Source organism: Ochlerotatus camptorhynchus, unplaced genomic scaffold (genome assembly GCF_037179485.1).
Source record: "Ochlerotatus camptorhynchus isolate MF236.1 unplaced genomic scaffold, CSIRO-AGI_Acam_v1.1 ptg000328l, whole genome shotgun sequence".
NCBI lineage: Eukaryota > Metazoa > Arthropoda > Insecta > Diptera > Culicidae > Ochlerotatus > Ochlerotatus camptorhynchus.
The window spans coordinates 2,326,616-2,349,384 of NW_027040816.1; the positions used below are offsets into that span (position 1 = coordinate 2,326,616).

At 37.7% G+C, this 22,769-nt stretch overlaps 1 protein-coding gene across 1 annotated transcript in view; it reads right to left on the reverse strand.

Moving 5' to 3' along the window:
- LOC135708172 (solute carrier family 25 member 32) overlaps positions 1–22,431 on the reverse strand; it is a 39,538-nt gene extending 17,107 nt beyond the window's left edge. Inside the window, exon 1 of the mRNA XM_065230173.1 lies at positions 21,464–22,431. The gene's annotated coding sequence lies outside the window, so the exon portion shown is untranslated. The remainder of the gene's footprint in view (positions 1–21,463) is intronic.
- Between the last annotated feature and the right edge of the window lie 338 nt (positions 22,432–22,769).

The window sequence follows — 22,769 nt, forward strand, 5'->3', positions numbered from 1 at the left end:
TGAACAGGTAAAAAGTGAGGTTACGCGACACCACTGCTTGCAAGCCAATCTCGAAGTTTTAAATATTACGCACCATAGAAGGCCACTGCGCCAAATATAATCCCCCAGATTCCTCTCGCTCAGGTCAGTAAAAATTAAGAATTGATTATTTTGAATGTAATATACTGCCTATAATCGCATATCAGTCCCATATAAGTTTTCGTCTATTTTGAGACAACAACGTTATCCACTATCAATTGGCATCTATTTTTATATTGCGTGATAAAACGATAAAACTACGGACTTTGATCATGAAAAATGTGAAAACAATACCAATTCAGTTTGTCCTATCATGCAAAGTAATTGCATATCAGTCCCTTTCTGATATACAAACGTCCAGAGGTCAAGTTACTGTTCTGATTTTTGAGTTGCCATATTTTTCGCTGATATAACAAAACATGCAAGCGCGAATGCAACTTATTTTAACATGGAAAAATTATCAATTAATTTACTATGATTTTCCCTAGGGACAAGCCAGCTGTACTCAGAGTTAATATTTTTGCACCGAGTAAATTTGAGCAACTCCTAATGACTCAACAATGATCTAAGTAGTCTTATGACCTTACATTCATCAACAAATACAAACTAAATACAGTGTGAATAAATATGATGTGACAGACTGGTTTTCTTTTTTTTTATATTCATGTTACAAATCGATAGTAAATCAATTGAATTTATTACATCATGAATTACCCTGATAAGGGGAATCTAAAAACTTTGGTATAAATGTAAACAGGTAGAAAATGCCATATCCAGAGAAGGACCAACATGAAAAACGGATCTGTAACACCCAGCAAGACGTGCTTTATGAGAGTTTGCCGAAATGTGTTCAGCAAATCATAGCTTCTATAATGGATCACATTCCTACCACTCGAACTTTGGCGTGGAGTAGAATTTGAAAAAAAAATCTTCTAGAACCTCGAGAAAATAGGGTCTTATTTGTGGTTGTAGGAGGCCAGTCAAAGTGGACCAAAGAATCCAAACCAACTGTTGGAATGAGTTGACGACAAAATTAACTGATTAACACAATGAAGATGTCAAACTATTAGAATAGGGGAAATGGATGTATGACGGCCTAAATGTCCCTAATTTTTGCCCATACATAAATTCAGCAATCGACTAAACATTCAATAGCAACCAAAAATATCCATTAGTACCGTCTCAATAACGCGTTCATCTAGATAAAATTGATAAATAGCAGATTTTTAGCGATGGGCTTAATATTAGATCCATAGTCCAACATTAGAGCCATTTCCCCTATGTACCTATCTAGAGCGTATGAAATAAACAGCAAATACCACAGAAGACGGTTAAAATGTCTCATTTATTGAATTTGCAAATGCTATGGTCAGCTTCCACCGATAACAGGCTGCATTAGATTCGGATGAAAAAGGCATACGAATAATAGGTACGGTACGAAGAAGTATGATGGTCATGGGATTGAAGGATTTGTTGTTGTTGTTGTTGTTGGAGTTTCGATTTGTTGGCCCGAGGAGCTGTGCCTCATAAACGCCAGTCGCTGTGACGGTTAGTCGTTACCTAGCCATTACGGATTTATTCTTGCCATTCTGATGAATTTTATTATGTTTTTCAACTCTACGTTATTTACTCCTTCTTTGTCACGTACTAGGTCTTGTATACGTCTGTGATCCTCCCAATCAAAGTAGTTTCGAATGTGGGTGTACTTTATACAGTTTAATAGCAAATGTTCCGTTGTGTCAATTTCATCGCAAAGATCACATTCTTCTGATTCTACCAGCCGCATTTTGGCCAGCCAGTAGTTCGAAAAATCGTGACCGGCCATAATCCTGTTGAGTGTTCGCACCTCTTCACCGTTGAATTCCGCGTTCCAGAACCACGGTCTTCCAGGAAAACAGTTGAACAAATCGTAAAATTTCTTCCCTTTATTCTGAGTGAATACGATGTTGGTATACCACTCATTTGTAGCTTCTGCTAGCTGCTTCTTATAGCGAAGTACCACATCGTTCCAGAGGAGCTTGTTGACGATAACCGCATCATTGTTTAGTCCTGCTTTGGCCAAAGTATCTGCTGCTTCATTGCCCTCCAGGCCCACATGGCCAGGGATCCATTGTAGTATAGTGCCCGTTGATTGCAGTTCCTTGCAGATTGCTCCTGTTAGACTGTCCCAAGTTTTGCATTCCTGATGTTTTTCCAATAGCAGACAGGCTGATTGCGAGTCGGTGAGTATCACAGTGTTCACTCTGTCTAATTTTGAAATTTCTTCTAGGCCAATCCGTATGGCAACGAGTTCCGCCGTCATGATGCTGGAGTGTTGTTCTAACTTAAGACTTATGTCCATTCCGGTCTCGCGTTCGTAAACTCCTATTCCGCAAGCGTCCGCTGTTCTCGAGGCGTCCGTATATACCCTTCGCCATAGAGGGTACTCTTTGTTCATGTATTCCAGGGTGATTTGTCGCATAGTAGATGGAGCCATTTTAGTTTTATTGATAGGCATTCCTTCAATTTGGTGCCGAATCGTGACATCATATGCAGTCTCTGCCGTGACTTGCTCGTAGATTCTGCTAACTTCAATCGCGTTTTCAATGTAGACTTTCTCGATGGATGTGAATCTCTTGTTTCCAGCTGTATCGTTGTTTTCTAGTGAAATTAATTGATGATATACTGCATCTTGTTAACGAAAGTGGGATGATATTCTCTTCTTTGTCCAATAGTACCGCTGCAGTTCTAGTGGCTCCTCATTTGCTAGGGCAGCCAAGGTGTTGATCGGTGTAGTCTTAGAACATCCCGTAGCTATGCGTTGACATTGTCGATGTGTTACGTCTAAGTCGTTCCGGTAGGTTTTAGATGTGCTGCCGTAGACCGAGCTGCCAAAGGGATTGAAGGATGATGATCCAGTATAAACCAATATAGTACGTTCAGACTATAGCTGACTATTTTGATGTCAAAAGTCATTCTTACGATTTCCGGTGAAAATTTGAGGTATGAGTGCTCAAGCCTATAATACATGATATCAGCCATAGTCTGAACGTACTATTAAACTAGTCACTTAATCACAAAAAAAAACAGCTTGCTGTGTTACCGTGCATCGCATATTGAGCAACTAGAGTTACTCAGAGTTACTCAAAATTAACTCAAACATTACTCATGATCAAAAGCTGTCTTGCCCCCAGGATTTTCCAAATATGCACATGGGAATTGAATTTCATAACTTCAACTGCCATTTTATGAAAGCCTACTTTTTCCATGTGGGACTGATATGGGATTATACAGCCCATAATCGCATATCAGTCCCATATGGATAGGAAATCAAGCAAAGATGGGACTGATATGCGATTATGGGTAATAGGCAGCATAGTGGTGCATTTTACAATAGAATATCATATGGAACTTTGAAAAATACAGGGTTACTGGTAATTCGTGTTGCACCCGAAAGGAGGTGAAAGTAGACTACAATTACCATTGCCGGCCACGCCCATCTTCATAAGCAATCAAAAATGTTGCACGACCATGTACGGACTATATAGTGTATCGTTGGGTCTTTCATTTTTTGACAACCATAACGAGTTCAAGTGAGAGGCTCAACTCAAAATTAAGTAAAAAGAACTCAAATTTTGGGTAGTATTTTTTTTCGTGCACGGTCGTTGATTGCTTAAGAATACCCGAGCAAAATTAGGCACTTTAATAACACTTCAATAACTCGGTAAGCAATGATTTATCGACGTCACCTGTATAAATATTCGTTCTTTTCTGGCCTGAGCGAAAACAACTCTGTGGGCAGAGCGCAGAAATCCACTTTGGTCTACTTTAGGATCAGAACTTTCACATACTTTAAACTTTTATTAAATGCATGGCTGGCAATGGGTATGTAATGTAAAAATAGTGACTTTGTTCGGAAAAAAAATATGGTTACAATGGGCCGTATGAATAAAAAGAGCTTACTTTACTTTCCAATGCTTTTCTTACGGGAAAAGTAAAGTAAACGCTTTTATTCATACGACCTAATATTTCATTGACTGCAACTCACTTCGAAAAATTTCATAAACTCACAATCGCAACTCATCTTGAGCATTTTAACGGTCCCATAAATTTGAACGATTATTTGTTTAACTATGCAGGGTGACCACTGAACCGGGAAATCAAGAAAACCGGAAATTCTAAAACGCCAGGGAAAAAACGTAAATAAAGGGTGATACGGTCAAAATTTGGTCAAGGGAAAACGCGTGTAAATCGGTGAAATCGTTTATTTAAAAAATCAAATTAAATTTCTTTTTCAAGTTCAATTAGTATAAAATTCAGGAAAAATATTCAGTTAGGCTTCCGCTTTTCCAAATCCGAATTGCCGGGCCTTACGCTTGACCCCTGCCATCAGATTTTGTACAGCCACCTTGTCCACCTTCTTCGCCGCAGAAAGCCAGTTTGCCTTGAACTGCTGCTCGCCCTTAGCAGTTTTTTTGGTCTTCTTTAGGTTCCGCTTGACAATAGCCCAGTATTTCTCAATTGGGCGGAGCTCTGGCGTGTTGGGAGGGTTCTTGTCCTTGGGAACCACCTGCACGTTGTTGGCGGCGTACCACTCCATGGCCTTTTTACCGTAATGGCAAGATGCCAAATCCGGCCAAAACAGTACGGAACAACCGTGTTTCTCCAGGAAAGGCAGCAGACGTTTATTCAAACACTCTTTCACGTAAATTTCTTGGTTGACAGTCCCGGAAGCTATGAAAATGCTGCTTTTCAAGCCACAGGTACAGATGGCTTGCCAAACCAGATATTTCTTTGCGAACTTTGACAGTTTCATGTGCTTGAAAACATCTGCTACCTTTCCCCTTCCTTTTGCCGTATAAAACTCCTGTCCCGGAAGCTGCTTGTAGTCGGCTTTAACGTAGGTTTCGTCGTCCATTACCACGCAGTCAAACTTCGTCAGCATCGTCGTGTACAGCCTCCGGGATCGCGCTTTGGCCGTCGTATTTTGTTTATCATCGCGATTTGGAGTCACTACCTTCTTGTAAGTCGATAGTCCGGCTCGTTTTTTGGCTCGATGCACGGTTGTAGACGATACACCCAGCTTATCTGCGGCATCTCGGAGAGAGAGGTTAGGGTTTCGCTTGAAACTACCGGCAACTCTCTTTGTCGTCTCAGCGGCTTCCGGTTTTCGATTTCCCCCCGATCCAGACTTCCTGGCTGTCGACAAACGTTCCCCAAACACTTTAATTACATTTGTAACGGTTGATTTGGCAACTTTTAGCGATTTTGCCAACTTTGCGTGCGAGTAGCTCGGATTTTCGCGATGCGCGAGCAAAATTTTGATACGCTGCTCTTCTTGCTTGGACGGCATTTTGACAACTGAAGAGTGAATTCCAAAATCAAAATAGGAGCAACATTCTACACACACACACCTTCAAAATGAGGGGTGTTCAGGTTTTTTAAATGCAAAATTGAAAGAAATACGTCATGTTGATATTGACCAAATTTTGACCGTATCACCCTTTAGCCCGTGAATTTCGATGACAAATCGGGAAAAAATAAGGACCTTAAAACAATTTTAAGGCCCCTGAACTGGACACGGTTTTCTTGATACAGTCACTTAGATGAACTGAATATTATAAGAATTTTGAAGAGATTTTATAGAATGAATACTGCAGATAACAGCAATGTTTTCAGAGAGAAATTCCAACAGATTTTTTTTTAAAGAACTCTAAAACAGATTTGACTAGAACTCCAGGTCATTTGTGGAACTTCAGACGTTCAAAGTAGAATCGTTAGGTAGTTCTTTTGGAAAATTCATGGCAATTATGAAGAGGATTCCAGGTCCATTTCTAAGTTCTTAGAAGAATTTTAAAAGAGTTTTTATGGCAATTCGAAGGAAATTCTTAAATTTTAAGATATTTTAAGTTAATTCTAAAGAGAGTTACAAGGATCTCACGATAAATATCAAGAGGATCGAATTTTTTAGGTAACCATTCCAAAGGAATTCTGAAATGAGCTTAATGAGAATTCCAACAGCAGCCCTAGAAGATTTCCAAGCGAATTATCAGAAGAATTTAGTGGAGAGCTCCAAGATAATAATGAGTACCGGTAATCCTACGACCATCATAAATGCGAGTTTCTTGTAGCCCTATTTGCTGTTTTGTTTTGATTCTGCGTTCCGTTTCGCATCGTTCCATTTCGTTTTACTGTATTCCATGTGCTAGACGTCATTTTAGTATTTTTTTTTAGTTTGCACGGCGTGCAGATTAGCGGGGTTCAAGCTAGAAAGTGTTCAGATTAGGAACGGTCAGCTTACCGAGGGTCCACGGTATAGACATTTTAATAAATTTTAGATAAACACTGAAAATAACTCTGTCTTGGGAAATGATTCTAAAGGAAATTCATAAAAACCCAGTAAAACGTTTTAAGCGAACTTTTTCAAGATAGTTAAATAGGGTTAACTACCCCATTTCCGGCCTATTAAGCATAACCCGCACTTAGTCTTTCTTAATCTAGTTCAGTTTAGCACCAAACGGAATGTTATTATTACTGATGGCTTCCAAATTTATTTACCTTTCCGTACGTACCGTAAGATTTGAAAACGAGAAACCAATCGATGAGATATTGTCAAAAGTCTAACACTGCTTCTTGACGCCAAACTCGGCCTACGGATTTTAAACTTGAAACGCAATTGAAACGCCAATGAATTCACTTCGGCCTATCGGATGAAGATAAAAATTGATTCGGTCGAAGCGCTTCTTTTGTTTTTGGGAATAATGGGTGCAAACCTTCATACCACACGTTCTCATTGACTTCGTTCGGTAGCTTATTAACTAAAGTATCGTACCAAACGCATAATGGACTTGTTAACTCAGAAATCATGGATTAATTTGAAGTTTTCTGCTCGATAGGCCCAAAATGGGCGATTAGGCCGAAGTAGTTCTCTACCTTATACATTAGATATACATTTAAATTAAGCATATAACAAGATGCGGTTGAACCGAAGTGATCACTGAACTGTTTCAAACACACAGTTGGTACTTGAGCGGGTCGGTTTTCATCTCTTTTTGCCAGTGGTGGCGGAGGGAGACACCCCTCACCATCCCTCTCCAAAGGGGGAGTTTGGTAAAGAGAGATGAAAAAACCGATTTGTACCTTCCTTAAAAGTTGTCCTAGCTCGCTATTCTAATATCTATATACAATCTTCACACTGCCGTACTCTAACGGAACTATCAACTCTATGCTTTCATCTACTCCATCTATCGTATAAAAATTACCACTACAGTCTGTTATTTGAAATTAGCATCTTCAACTACGAAGTGATCACTTAATGGGATACCCATGGGATATAATAAACAGAAATTTTCCGGGCTCAAATCAACTGGGAAAATCACCAAAATTCCGGGAAAATTTCACATTGAGATTGCTGCCCATAAAAGTATAACTGTCCCATATGAATAGGAAATCAAGCAAAGATGGGACTATGCGAGTATCGGCAGTATGCTGGTCACCATTACCAATTATAGCTGATGCAAATTGATTTTTTGTTATATGTCAACCAAAAATTACAAAATTTAAACCTTTTTAAAATCGACTTTCGCCGTACGATTTATCGTAAAACTACAAACAATATTTTTTAATTATTCATTCATTAATTTATCACTAAATAAGTTGTTAATCCGTAAATATTTTATTCGTCCCATGTTATTTAATATTTGCCCCTCCTCAACCTATTTGAATGACGTCGGACTTAAAATGAAAATATTCCCCCTTATTCTGCGTGTCACGTGACTCTCTGTCACCGGTGAGGTGACAATTATCACCTCGTGTGAGGTGACTCTCCATGTAAATCAAATGGAGAGTCACCTCACATGAGGTGACTATTGTCACCTTACATGAGGTGACTATTGTCACCTCACCGGTGACAGAGAGTCACGTGACTCGCAGAATAGGGGGATTATTTGCATCAGCCTTATTAGGGAATCAAATAATAATTTTATTAATTCAATAAGGAAATGCATGGTCAATTTCCTCACCCTGTTCTCAATTTTCTGACTCAATTTATGACAACAAACAATTCACTAAGATCAGGCAGATCGCAAACTGGTGATTAGAACGAAACATTGAGGCACATAGCAAAACGTTCAAAGTCTCGGGGATTTAGACAAATGTTGACAATTTTTAGACAATCAATTTTAAAGACCTCGGTTATAGAAATTTTTGAAACTAGTCAAATTTCATAACTCTGGGAACTACACAACATTTCTAGGTAGCAGTCCAATGAAAAATCTTATTATTCTGGAACGAGGAAAATTTTCCAAGAAGGAAATATTGTGGACATACACGGCAAATTGATCTGACTCATATTAGAGTCAAGTTCACTTAAATTCGTAAACAGTAACACGTAAGTCACAGGAATGAGTTAATTTTATTAACTCAAATATGCATAAATGTCACTCAAATATGAGTGACATTTACTCAAATGTGAATTTGAGTAAACGGTAGTCACTTATGAGGCAGATTTATTTGCCTTGTAGAAAATTTTGCATGCGTCTAGGACTTAAAATCTGGATCTCGGAAAAAGTGCCGGTAATATTAATATTAGAGATTTTAGACCAATAAATTTTAGATCTATGAATAATTTTCATATTTTGAATAGGGGAAACGTCTGTAATGGGCCTATCGCTAAAAATCTGCTATTTATCAATTTTATCTAGATGAACGCGTCATTGGGACAGTACTAATGGATATTTTTGGTTGCTATTGAAAATTTAGTCGATTACTGAATTGATGCATGGGCCCAAATTAGGGACACTTAGGCCGACATTACCTGCATTTCCCCTATATAGAATGTTAGTTCACTAACATAGAAAAAATTAAATACTTCTGAAACGTCTTGGACATAGATTTTTTTTTCTAAAACCTGATCTTGTACATATTTGGACAAAAAAATTCTAGTCTTTGGAAAAATGTCTGGCGCATGTAAATTTTCCTATACATTATACGACAAGGGAAAAAATAAAAATTTTATAATCTGGTCTGGACAAATTTTGAAGATAACGGACTTGAATGTCTAGATCACGGAGTTGAAAAAAAAATCAAAATATTAGTCATTCCATCAACACCAATTAGACAGTTCTGGTCTGTTCGCAACTCTTCTTTGTCGTTGATTTTTAATTAATCTTTTTAACGCAAATTTGTTACAAAATCAAGCTGAGATTTGATGTGATTTATAAAGGCAAATTATTTACTCTCGACATTATTGGTCGTAAAAAGTGGCTTTAGTGACTTTTGGGAGAACTGACTTGAAAATAGTGGCCTAGCCACTAAAAAGTCACCTGCTCCCAGCCCTGTGATAAAAGATAGCTGCTTGATGCTTGAACGCTAAAAAATAACTGATCGAGTGTTGATGGAGCGATTCTACCATGCAGCTAACTGCCAACAGACACGGAACTGGCAGCAACAGGGAGCGAAACAGGCGAGAAACTGAAAGAATATGAAAAACGTTCTTACCGACTGATCAATAAGATTTAACATCAGTGAGTGAGTCGTTTTTGGCACAGATTCTACACATTTGGATTGATGTTATCTACTAAAACATAGCAATTATCTGCATCTCAATAACAGCGTTACATTTATGTTTAAAGCAGGGATTGATTTGGTCTATCTAGCTACCTGCAAATATAATTAAAAGTGACTCAGCGAAGTACATCAATCCAATTGATTCGAACATAAATTTGGAAAGAACGATAAATACTCACTGCATTAACTATACTCTTACTTGAGGTTAATTCTGAACTACTTGCAGCACACTTTTAGTTGCGTAGAAGTTTGTGTTTTAATATTTTTTAGTTTTGAAGTATGTGCCGATATCACTTACAGTCCTGTTCGCTATAAAAGTGCAGTGCATGCATACAAAATTTACAACTTAGACATTTCGTAACTTTGTTCTCTTAAGATCAATTGAGCTGAAACTTTGAAAATGTATGTACTGCAAATATTTAAACATTTTTAACTATTATGTATGTACATTTGTTAATTGGGTGGGGATTGTTTGAATTCACTTCACTCTCACTATGAAATTGTCCTTAGACCTATGTTGCAATTCTACTCAAAATTAACTTGCGATTCTCTTTAGAATTTACCAGGGGTTTTCCTCTCAATTCCCTGTGAAGTCTTTTCAGAATTACCGTAGAAATCAAATCATAAATTGTTTGGCATTATCACTGTCTTCATTGTAAAACCTTCTTAACAAAAATCACCGGAATTACAAACAAAAATGATTACAAGGATATTAATGAAAAACAAAATTAAATCGGCAATATGCAGAAAAAAATCCAAATCCATAAGCCTTGATCTTTTTTGATCATGGTCGAGTTTAAGTATATTACTTTCTGAAATGGATCAAAGGAAATGCTGAGGTTTTGATAGAACTAAGCTGTGGCTACCACAGTATTTTACATTTTACCGTCCATATACAGCGCCAAAAACATGATCTGCACACTTAGAAATTATCGCCGACTTCGGTAATTTTTACCGAAATCCGAACAGCTGAACCGTTCGGTAAAATTTATGCAATTCAATTCAATTGCTTTTCAGCTACTTTGAAACTAAATCTCCATTAAAATTACAAGATTTGATCCTGTAAATAAGGTTGAACATGTTTTGAATTTTTTTCAAATTCAATAGCCTTTAAAATGAAGGTCAAAGTTTCGATTTCGGTCAAATTTACCGAACACGAAAACAAAATCTTAGTGTGTGGTGGGTTCAAAACTTGACCATCTAGATTGATCAATTCGCAGTTCTGAGATTTTTTAAAAATATATCTTAGTTCAAGAATCTTGAAATTACTCCAACAACAAATCCAAAGTCCGAACGTTATTGTAAACTATCTAAAGCCACAATCTTCAAAGAACCTAAGTCCGATTTTTTTCTTCTAGGTCAGGATTTTTTATTCGAGTAAAGGATTTATTAAACAGTTTTAGTTTCACGCAGTACAGCAACTCAAAAGTGTATATTTTTATTCTCAATTGAATATTTGTAATTTTTTTTTGTCTATATTGATTAAATTATGGAATTAGGAAAATGTCCACAATCTTTAAGCTTAACACATTTTCACGGTAGATGAACTTATAGAAAAAAAAATCAAAATTATGGAGACACGCGCTCTTTCCTGCCTCCCTCTGACTACGTTCATGTCCTTTAAAGTAACAATATATAATATATAATAATATATATTATATAATATTATACACTCATAAATCCATCATGCGCTTCTTTCATGTTTCATAAAACAAAACAAAATAAAATATTTGTTCTCGAAACATAAGAAAGAATTTAATAAGCAAGAACACGGTTCAATTTTAACTTCCATTGCCTCACTCTGCACTCTTTTGTCTGACTCGATTTTTTTTTAAACTAACTATGTTGATATTATATGCAATTCGACACAGAGAAAAATGTCCAAATTGGGTTCTTTAAGGGTATTGAGGTAAATGCATATTCATAATCTGCATTGAAAATGGAACCCAAACCCAAAATTTCATCAATTTTGGTACACTGGAACTATTTTAAATAAGAACGATTACATTTGCAAAAATCACCTTATTAACGTCCTTCGGTGTCACTTTGTATGGGAGCGAGCTGTCATTTAGTTAGTTTAGTGTCAAACAGTGAAGTTATTATTTTGCTTTAAATCTTGATTTAAAAATCGAGATGAAAATGTGTAGATTCGAAAAAATATCGTTGTGCTCAGAAAACGAAGCTCTTTCAGATGATATATAAAAACCGATACATTTTTCAAAATTAAGAACCCAATTGATGGATTTAAACAAATTTTGACAATTTTAGGACATTCAATTTTAATGAACTAGCATATAGATGAAGCGATGCGTTTAGTAACGTAAAGAACTGCAGTCTAAAATTAAATGTAGATCTACGTTAGCCATGAGTATTTCAACACAATTATCGTTCTCTTCTTTGCAGTCGCTCTAACGGACTGGTCATCTCCATTCCTCCCAAGAATAGAATCTTGAAGTTTCAGTGACCCCTAGCCAAGTTAATATGATTTGGTATGCGAGGCTACCGGATTTTATCAGGATTTTCACGACTTGTTGATTGCCTTGGAAATTGAAAGCTTTTACATTTTTACGAACATTATTGAACACTTTGCAAACAATTTTGGTTTTTGCAATTTCATATTCCCATCCAAATGAACCGGGTAAACATTTTGAATAATGTTGCTATGTTGTTGTTTTTGACCGATGTTAATTAAGATCCAATTAAGATTATGACGTCAAAGAATGTGGTAACTTTAATTTTGTTTATTTGTTTATTTATTTACAACTGACGTCAATGCTTTTATGATGCTGTACTTTATTTCGCACCTAGAACAGCTTTTGCGCGTTATTACCATAGAGGTAACTCTAAGACCAGAAGGTCCCGAAGAAACGTGCGCAATTTTTTGGCTCAACTCTGGTACTCTCTTCGGTCCCAAGCTGATCGATGCACCCCTCGAAACATTGAAAAATCCACGAAACCCTCATTTTATCTGTCAAACAAACACAGTGTAGTACTAAAATTTCGACTAGAATGGGGTACGTGTCAAATTTTGACTGACGTAAAATCTGTTCAACCCGATGTCAATTAAACAGTTGGCAGATTATCTTTACAGGTTCAGTAATAAAGCAAAATCCTACAACCAGTGTCAGCGTCTTATCAAAAATGTAAAACAATGTCTAGACAGATTGGAATCAGATATAGATTCTATTTCTATCCTCTTCATAAAGCACACTCTGAGTGAACGCTCACGAATCATAAAATCAATGATTGTAACTCTATGAAAACGAAATTGACAGGTTTTATGAGTCAAACACATACTCTACAACCTCTTCTTCTAACTAACAATTAGGTACAAAATATCATTATCGAATCATCAGCGAATCCAAACACATAAAGCAACCAACGATAAAGACAAAACGCTTGCTACTACTGCCACGATAAACTCAATATTATCGGAAAGACGATTATATCATTATTGCTTTCCATTTCTGACGAAACGTTATCGTTCGGCACGTTTATCGCTTGTCACTTTGTCATTTGGAGATATTTTTCCTTGATAACATCTAATCATTTCATAATTCCAAAAAAAAACACATTTCATAGCGAAGTGAGTGAAAGCAACCCTGCCGCGGATGAGATTTGAACTCGTGGCCCTTAGCGCGAGAGACGTGGAATGCTAACTTCTAAAACATCAAAACAAACTTTGGCAATGTGTGACAATTATGGTGGCGTGATCTATCTCGTCGAAATGCTAAATGCGGCGCAGAAAGCGTCGTTTACCAAATGAATCATAGCATTTTAAAAGCCGTTGATCGATTGGAAACGAAGCTGTGTTGCTCTTCGTAAAGATAATGCAAACATTAAGATTCCGAAACGACAAGTTTGAAGAGCTTTGAGACAGAAAACAGATTTGTCGGTAATTGTCCTACATATCTACATAGTATTGTTTGGCGAATGTCGCCAATTTTTTGCCAAGATTAGCACAACCAAGGTCTCGGTGAATCATTTCTGCTGAAATCTCCGTTGACGTTGAAATGACGTTACCAGTGGTTTCCCACATGTGAATCGAAGAATTTGTATGATAGATTTGCAGATTTTTTAGCCAACTTAATGGAAAATTAAGAGATTATTCCAAGGGAATTTTGAGAAGAGTTTTTACAGAATTTTGAACCAGGTTGGTTCTGGGGAGAAAAACAAGACATTCTAATCAGAATTTCAAGAGAATTGTGAGGAGAATTTCTTGTGAATTCTAGGAAGGATTTCGAATCAGATCGGAATAGAATTTTAAAACTATTCTGAAGAGAACTCACATTGGGAATTGTGAGGAGAATTCCTGGTGAATTATAAGAAAAAAATCTGGTTTGTTCTAAGGAGATTTTCATTTAAAAAAAAAACACTTCTGAGGCGAACTAATTAAAGAGTTCTGAGTGGAGATCCAAGACGGAATTAAATTCTACCGCTATTTAGTAGAGTTCAACTCTCTTTGATTTGTAAATAATTTAAAAAATTCGTTTGAACGTCATCTAATTCCTTTTAAGCATAACTTTGAAGATCTCTTTAGAATCGTTTTGAAATCAACATTAGAATTTCGTTCAGAACTATCCTGGAATTTCTTTCAAAACTATTTTGAAATTTTGATAAGAATTATCCCCAGGATTCTCTAAGTAGAATGCTGAAGAGTATTACAAAATTCGTTGATATTATCCTTCGAGTTTTCCACGAAATTACTTAGGAGTTCTTGGATTCCTCTTTAAATTCTGCTCATAATTCTATCGGAGTTATTTTTTAATTAATTGGGATTATGCCACAGAATCCCCGTTTTTTTCACGTTTTACTTACTCCCGAAATTTAGAAAATTTTCTCGGTTGTAGTATATACATTTAAATTTAGTATAAACCAGAATGACTAAGATAGCAGCAGTTTTACAGGATTATGATTTTTCATGCATCCAAAATCTTCAAAATTTTAATTTATTTTAACTACTTTACTCTGAACTCTTTACAGCATTTCTTTGACACGTTCTCAAGAATTTCCTGAAAATCATTCCTCTTAACTCTTTTCAGAATTCCCTTGCAATAAACATGGGTTTCTTTATAATATCCCCTAGTAATTCTCTTTGCAACAGTCCAAAAATTCTCTGCAGAACAATGATTTTGTTTTTGGAATTACTCTTTGAATTTTTTATGATTCTCCAAAGAATTCGCTAAATCTTCCATTCTTGACTCTACAGAAAAATTGGTTTGAATTCTCCTTAGAATTCTCATGCGATTCGCCTCCGAAATTCAGCTTAGTTTTATCTTAGACTTCTCCTCTGAACTTTTCTAAAAATAAACTTGGAATTCTCCTAGGAACTTCCTAGACATTCGTCTCCATTCTTCTCGAAATTGCCGTAAGATTATCTGTTGAATCCACTTGGAACTATCCTCAAAATTTCCCTGAATTATTTAGAAATTATCCTCAGAATTGAACAGCCCCAATGTTCATCTTGGAGTTTCCTAGGAACCCTCATTCTGCTCAGTACTTATTTGGAAAATTCATTAGAGTTGAATCTAGAATCTTCCTCACAATCGTCTAGAATTCTCCTCAGAGGCACTTAAAAATTCTACCCAGAACTCGTCTTGATTTGCACCTGGAGCTATTCTCACAATTACTTTGGAATTCTTTTCACAATTGCCTTGAAAATCTAGTCAAAATTATCCTGTCGCAACCTTAGTGTTATTCCTGGAATTATTTTGAAATGCTCCTAATTTTTCAAAGTGACAATATCATGAAAATTCAAGGCAATGAAGACAGTCTAAGAACCACAATTTTAATTTTTTTTTTCAGGCGGAATGGCGAAGGCTTTTCGTCCCAAACTCGCGTTATTCAAATGTATAACGAGTCGCTCCGTCTGTCACTTCGTTTGTGCTTTGACGCTTTTAAACAAGCTTATGCATGACTTCAACTTAGTGCTCTTTGATGCAGCTCCACATGTAATACATGGGACGTCTCCTTTTGCTCACCGATATTATTTTCCTATAGGAGGTGCTAATAGCCCAGGTGGCAAAACACCGAGGTTGTGCTGTTCATCACTACATGACAGCTCATTCGTTTGTATTTATCTCCATCAGAGACTTATCTGCCACCGTTAGTATTAGTGAGTGGTTTCACTTAGAGAGGGTCCAGTATAAGAGAGGAGCGGACTGGACGGTTTAAACCCAAACGAACTGTCAAGGCTATAGCCAATCGAGCAGCGCCTATCTTGATTGCATTGGCAGTGTTGCTAGAAAAAACCTAGGCATAATAGGTTGCCAAGCCAGTTTGTTTTGAATCCGCTCCTTTTTAATACTAAACCCTCTCAGTTTCACTAATACATGCGGTTTACTGGTTGAAAATAAACAAATCGACAGTGAGCATGCATAAGGGCGTACACGTGATGATTGATTATCTTCGTCTATTTTCTGGTAATTGCCACAGGTAAGGGAAGCAATATTCTGAAATTTGTTCAATACAGTGCTGTAACAGTTTGTACTGACTATCAAAAGCAACAACAAACGCACCGAGAAATGTTAATCCAAGCGAGTTATTAACAAAAGAGAAATTCGACGAAGAGAATCGATCATCGTGTTTATGCCCTTATGCATGCTCACTGTCGAAATCTATTTTATACGGCTGCACTAGCGAATATATATCAGTGACAACTTGCAAATCAATCACGGATACTACCTACATACCGGGCTCATGGAAGAATGAATGTAGGTATGTACAATCCAACTCCAGGGCTGTTACAAGATTTTCTAAATTTGATCCGCGAAATCCGCGATTTCTCAAAAGAAATCCGCGACTTCAAATACTAATCCGCGACAAAAAAAAAAACTGTTTTCTTTGCCTAAAAATAGCATTTGTATGGCATTTCAAGCCTAACGCTTATATAGTAGCATATTAGATTTTTGCCTGCTCTCAACTTAGTGTTCTTTGAAGTACTTTCACATTTTAATTGAGAGCTTTCTTTGCCTGTACCATCCTATGCCAAAGAAAGTAAAGACATTCTCCAACCCGAAAAATTAATAGACCGGACGGGAATCGAACTCAGTCGCCTCCAGCATGGACTTGCCTTGTAGCTGCGCCTTTACCGACTGAGCTAAAGGAATATTGTTTGTAGCCGTTGATTTTTTTTTAAATAGCATTTATCATATTCAGTTATTTATGTATAGTATAAATTCTGAGTAATTAGTGAACATAATAAAACACCCTTACATTATGAGATTCTATTTAATAAGACCGACCTAGATTTGATGAAACATTATTTAAAAAAAAAATGCATTTTCATTTGCAATGCAATTTTTTTTAAATTTAACCTGACGTATTTTACTGTCTCTGACGTATTTTACTGTCCTAAATGTTTTAGTTAATTTGGCTTTAGTTTTCTCAATTTTGTACCGATTCATACCAAATACTCTGCACATAATCGAGAAATTACCAGAGTTTCATAAGTCACACTTGTTGGTCACGTTGCGGTTGTGTATTTACACGGAAATTGCTTGGGTTCGAAATTGCTTGGGTTCTGTCCAATGGTGAGTCATTTTTATGATTTTTTTTATTTTCAATGTGAACCTAGCACTTTTCGTTGTTAAATAATAACCGAATCGTATACATGTGACTTTATGGATCATGCACGACTTATTACATGTATACAGGAAATTATAGGTTTTCCAAATCGTCCAGGACATCAGTTGATTTGTTCTACTAGATCAACCAAGACTGCAATAATGTCTGTAGATTCAAAGTGTCGATCATGCATGATCTATTTCCGAGTAATCCAGATGTTCAAGGTTCTTCAAATCGCCCTGGAGTTCAGATAATTTGATCTATTAGATCAACGGAGATTGGGACAATGTCTTTACTATCGAAATATTTCCAGACAGATGCACAGTGTCTATGTGGATCGTGCATGAACTATGTTCATGCATACCAGATGTTTTAAGTTCTCCAAATCGTTCTGGAGTTCAGATGTTTTATTCTACAAGATCAACCATGACTGGGATAAAGTATGTAGTATCGAAATATGTCCAAACAGATTCACAGTGTCTATATGGATAATGTTTAATTATTTCCACGTATACCAGATGATCTAGGTTCTCCAAATCGTTCTGCAGTTCAGATTATTTGTTAACTAGATCAACAAAGACTAGGATAATATCTGTAGTATCGAATTATCGATTTGGAAATCCTAGAACATTTGGCATACACGGAAATAGGTTGGCATGATCTACATAGACACTGCAAATTTGTTTGGGCATATTTCGATACTACAGATATTGAATTAGTCTTGGGTGATCTAGTAGAAAAATAATCTTATCTCCAGAATGATTTCAGAACTTATAACGTCTTGTATACGTAGTAATACGTCGGGTACAATCCACATAGACACTTTGAATCTGTTTGGACATATTTCGATACTACAGACATTATTGGAGTCTTGGTTGATATAGTAGAACAAATCAACTGAACTCCAGGACGATTTGGAGAACCTAGAATATCCGGTATACATGGCAATTGTTTATGATGCTATGGTATGTTCATATTGGAAAAAAGGAAAATGTCTCACATTGAACAGACCTCAGGGAATTTCCGTATAAATCCGATGTGACTTATGGAATTGAGATCATTTCTCGATTATTTGCAGGGTGTTTGGTTTGAACCGGTAAAAAATTGAGAGCCAAATGAACAACAAAATTGATGACAGAAAAATAATCCGGGACGGAAAGATTACAATGAATTCCACAATTTTTGTGACAGCACATCAGTCCCTTCGCGATTTCCGCGACATCATTTAATGTTTCCGCGATTTTCGCGACTGAAAATTCAAATCCGCGACAAATCCGCGAAAATAGCGAAATCCGCGAAATTCGCGAAATCCGCGCCTGTTGTAACAGCCCTGCAACTCCCATTGTCTAGCGGTGACATAAAATCTATCTCTAACAATGTTGTATGGCTGCAAAAATCTTGAGCCCGCGAGTTGGAAGGTGATAGCTCTACCGAAGATCCACCGAGCTCACGGAAGAATGGTAGAAAAAACCAATGTTTTCTAAAAAATAATGAAAAGAAAATATGTGCTGGGAAGCAGAGTTGCGACCTATCACAATCACGGTCGTCAAACAGCTGATGGTAGCAACGCTTTGTACATTCCTATCAATGTGCTCGTCGAAGCTCTTTCCATGACCATCCATCAAGTTGACGAAAGAAGTAAAAAGCAACTGGTGAATGTCGTCTTCGGTTGTGATCCATCACCGATCTGATCATTCCCGACAATCACGATACTCAAATGTGCTCGTTTTGAAGCAGTTGCTGCTTTGCTTGCTGATGTGAGTGTGTCGGTGAGTGAGCCCAACAGCTTCCATTTAATGTTGCCTGCTTTGTTTGTAACTCACACAGTCGCGCCTGCCGAGACGAACTTGGAATGCGTAGGCATTGTTTTCATTTTCTTCTGTCGTTTCGCTTTTTCTCATGATCGTACTGCAGAAGTCTTCACTGTTTTCGTTGTGCTTTTCATCATCAGCAGCGAGTGTAACGTTTTACTTGTGAGCAGCGACCATTGCTGGTGATTGTTGTTTGCCATGGCTCTACCTCTCACTGCGTGACAAAACGTTCTGTCAGCGATAGTCGGTTGATGCGTAGACGAGTGTCATGATATTTTGCATCACTGCTGGGAAGAAATACTAATATCTAGTCGGAATACGGCAAATTTCGATTTCACTACCACTGATTTGAGATGAGAGCCATTCAGCCATCTGTTGCAATTGGCAAATCAAAGTTCGCTCTCGTGGAGCATAGAAGAACTACGAAAGTAATGATGATTTAAAATTTACGGTAGCTATGTTAAAATGCTTTTATTTTGCAAATGGAGCATTTTTTTTAAAATATTATTGCTGCTACGGTGGTAGCTGAAATCTATGTTAAGATCTAAAAATTAGAAAAGAAATTATGTTTTCTATTTGATATGTCTATTGAGAAGCCCTTAAGTTTGCTACCAACGTAGCATCAACCAGATTTTATTAAAATAATTTGTTCGCAAAATAAATGCATTTTATGATTGCACAAATTTTGAAAAATGATAATCACTTTCATAGTTCTTCCATTCTCCACAGGGCCAGCTTTGATTTGCCAATTTAACACTTTGGATTTTATCTAGATAGAGCTGAAATTAGGGCGTAACAGCTTTTGTAAACAATAGCTTCTCTCGTGAATTCTCGAAAGTCATGGCTCGCTTTGGCAAATCTATATCACCATCGAGTAGGGGAAGACTTACCCTACTCGATGGATATGTTGGTTTGTGTAGGCGTGCCTTGAATTCCTAGATATCAATAAGAGAAGTAATTGTTTACAAAGGCTGTTACGCCCTAATTCCAGCTCTATCAAGATATCATCTTGAGAGTTTTCCACGCCAAATAATGCATGATTTTTTAAATAGTGTCGCAAACACAATGGTGTTCCATGCCCAAGGATGTCGACAAAATTTTCAATCCGAAAAAAAGGAGTCCGCAAGGCCGTTGAATCCAACTCAAGCTTGAGGCCGCTTAATCAAATTGGCAAAATCGCAGATCACTTACAGACTGAGTAAAATTGTCCTCAAATATCTGCTTGATTAAGGAAAATTTTACTCAGTCTTCGAGTATACTCAAAGATTGAGTAAAATTGTCGTCAATCTTCCTCATAGTCGTGCAGATGTTTGAGGAAATTTACTCAGCCAGAGTGAGCGCACCTTGGTAAAACCTTGCCTTAAATGAGTATCTGAGAACTCGACAGTGAGCATGCATAAGAGCCTATACGCGATGATCGATTCGCTTCGTCGATTTTCTCTTTTGTTAATAACTCGCTAGATTTAACGTTTCTCGGTGCGTTTGCTGTTGCTTTTGATAGTCAATACAACCTGTTACTACTCTGCATTGAACAAATTCTAGAAAATTGTTTCGCTTAGCTGTAGCAATGCAAAGAGAAAATCGATGAAGAGAATCGATCATCGCGTATTCGCCCTTATAGACGAGTGCACGGATGGATTTGAGTTCACTCACTCGGCATAAAGTGACACAACAGCGGGGCCCTGTTTACTAAAAATGAACACATGAATAATACTCGCGTAACATATGAAACGGGTCTATACACTTTTGTACATAAAACTTGTTAAGCCCTTTTCGAGCGAACCGAATACGCCCACGTAAACTAACAACACCATCGGGTAGGGGAAATTCTCCCCTTCCCAATAGTGCTCTTGGTTTGCGTGGGCGTACTTCGCTTCTCGTGAAAAGGACCTAGGAAGTTGTTTACAAAAGATGATAGGCCCTTTTCAAAAGTTGCGCGTGCATTATTCATGTGTTCATTTTTAGTAAACAGGGCCCCGCTACTGTGTCACTTTTTGTCGAGTGAGTGAACTCAAATCCATCCGTGCATTCGTCTATGCATGCTCACTGTCGAACTATACGATTGCAAATTTACCACTCCCAACAATTTGGAATAATGCTTCCTAACAAAAAAAAAATTATAATCGACATACGTTCTAAATGCATCTTCAATTTGATTCCATATTTTTAAAAAACAATTTTCTGATGAAATAGCCATAAATATTTCATCAGACAACCCTGCCATTCACCTGCCGAACAATCGCTCTAAATGAGCTCATAGCTATGTTATTGCTACACACACACACACACACACGCACACTCGTCGTCAATCCGCATTCGCTGTGCAGCAGTTTGGCTACTCTCCAACAGGAGACGCTGCGAGCGTAGCAGCTTCCTTCCTATCATCAAGTAGCGCAGCCCAGCCTCACTCGCACTGTCTCTGTCCCCACCCTCCCGTAGGATTGCTCAATTTGTATCCGGAATTTTCTAGCATCTATCCCAATGAGTGAAATGAAAATTCTACATACTAAAGGCATACTTACTATTACTATTATTATTAGACAATTTTCAACGAAACGATGGGCCTCCTGTGCTCGTGATTTATCTCTTTTTTAGTATGCAGGAATTCCTCTTTTGTTATTATTGTTAGAGAAGGGAAACGATTTCAAGCTCGCATATGTACATTATATACAGAAAAAATCCAAATCGAAGCGAACACGACGACGACGACGACGACTCCCTGCTTGGGTCACGCTGGACAGTTCGTAGGTTGTAGACGACGGTGACGGTGTAACACTTCACGGATTTTCGGACACTTTTCAGCAGCCATTCAGCGACTGATAAGGGCACAGAAATATGACGTAAACGCAGTCTTTTCGCTGACGATTCCGTGGGCAGATATTTCTTCCTCTGCAGTCAGTGGCGTTTTACACATTTTGCGAGCACTTGCACCAGGTCACAAATTTAGATGATTTGACACGGGAATCCCTTTGATTCCGTAAAACCACGAACGACGATGGCGAGCGAACGAGGAAGAAGGAGGCACCGATGCACGAAAATGGCGAATTATTTTGCTTCCCACCAAAGAGACACCACGAACTAAACTCCGCAGCAACACTCGGTATTTTTCAGCGACGATTTCAAGGTTGCTTATCGATTTTCCTTTATGTTGCCTAGCGCCTAGCTACTGAACAACATGGAGGAGCACTACGGTGACGGATGCTGAGATGGTGGTGCGATGTGAATTCTTCCGCAGGAGCAAAAAACTGATGGAACGTGCAACTTCTCTTCACACTTTTACACTAATCTACTACGTCAACTATAGACTAGTTACAGCTTATGCTTTCTGTCTGCTGCCGTCAGCTCTTGGTTGTCCTGTTGTTGGAGTGCTGCTGTTTAAGGTTGTGTGCATGGAATGGAGTTTGCACGTACACAGCCACAGGCACACAACGAGAACGACCGCTGATGAGGTGAGCAGCAAGCAGGCAGTTGGCAACGCAACTGGCTCGTGATCGACTGATGGACCTGATGATGCCTGAAATGGATGAATGAATTCGTGTGACAGTTGTTTGGCGGTGTTTGCTTATGTTGGCAACCAGCGAGCGAAGCCCCTTCGGGAAAAATGGACCTTTTCATGGGTGTTTTCATAGCAGTCGTCGCTCGTCGGGTGGGCGCTATAAAACGACGAATGACGGGGGATTTAAACTAACGGTTTATTGTGTAGGGCCGTGTCGTTGCGTAGTAACACAACGATGAGGACGAGAAAGGCTTGGTGAAAGAAGGGGATTCGGAGTGAAGTGGACCATTAAGAAAATTTAATGTTTTTATTTTAATTAATTTAAAAACTGG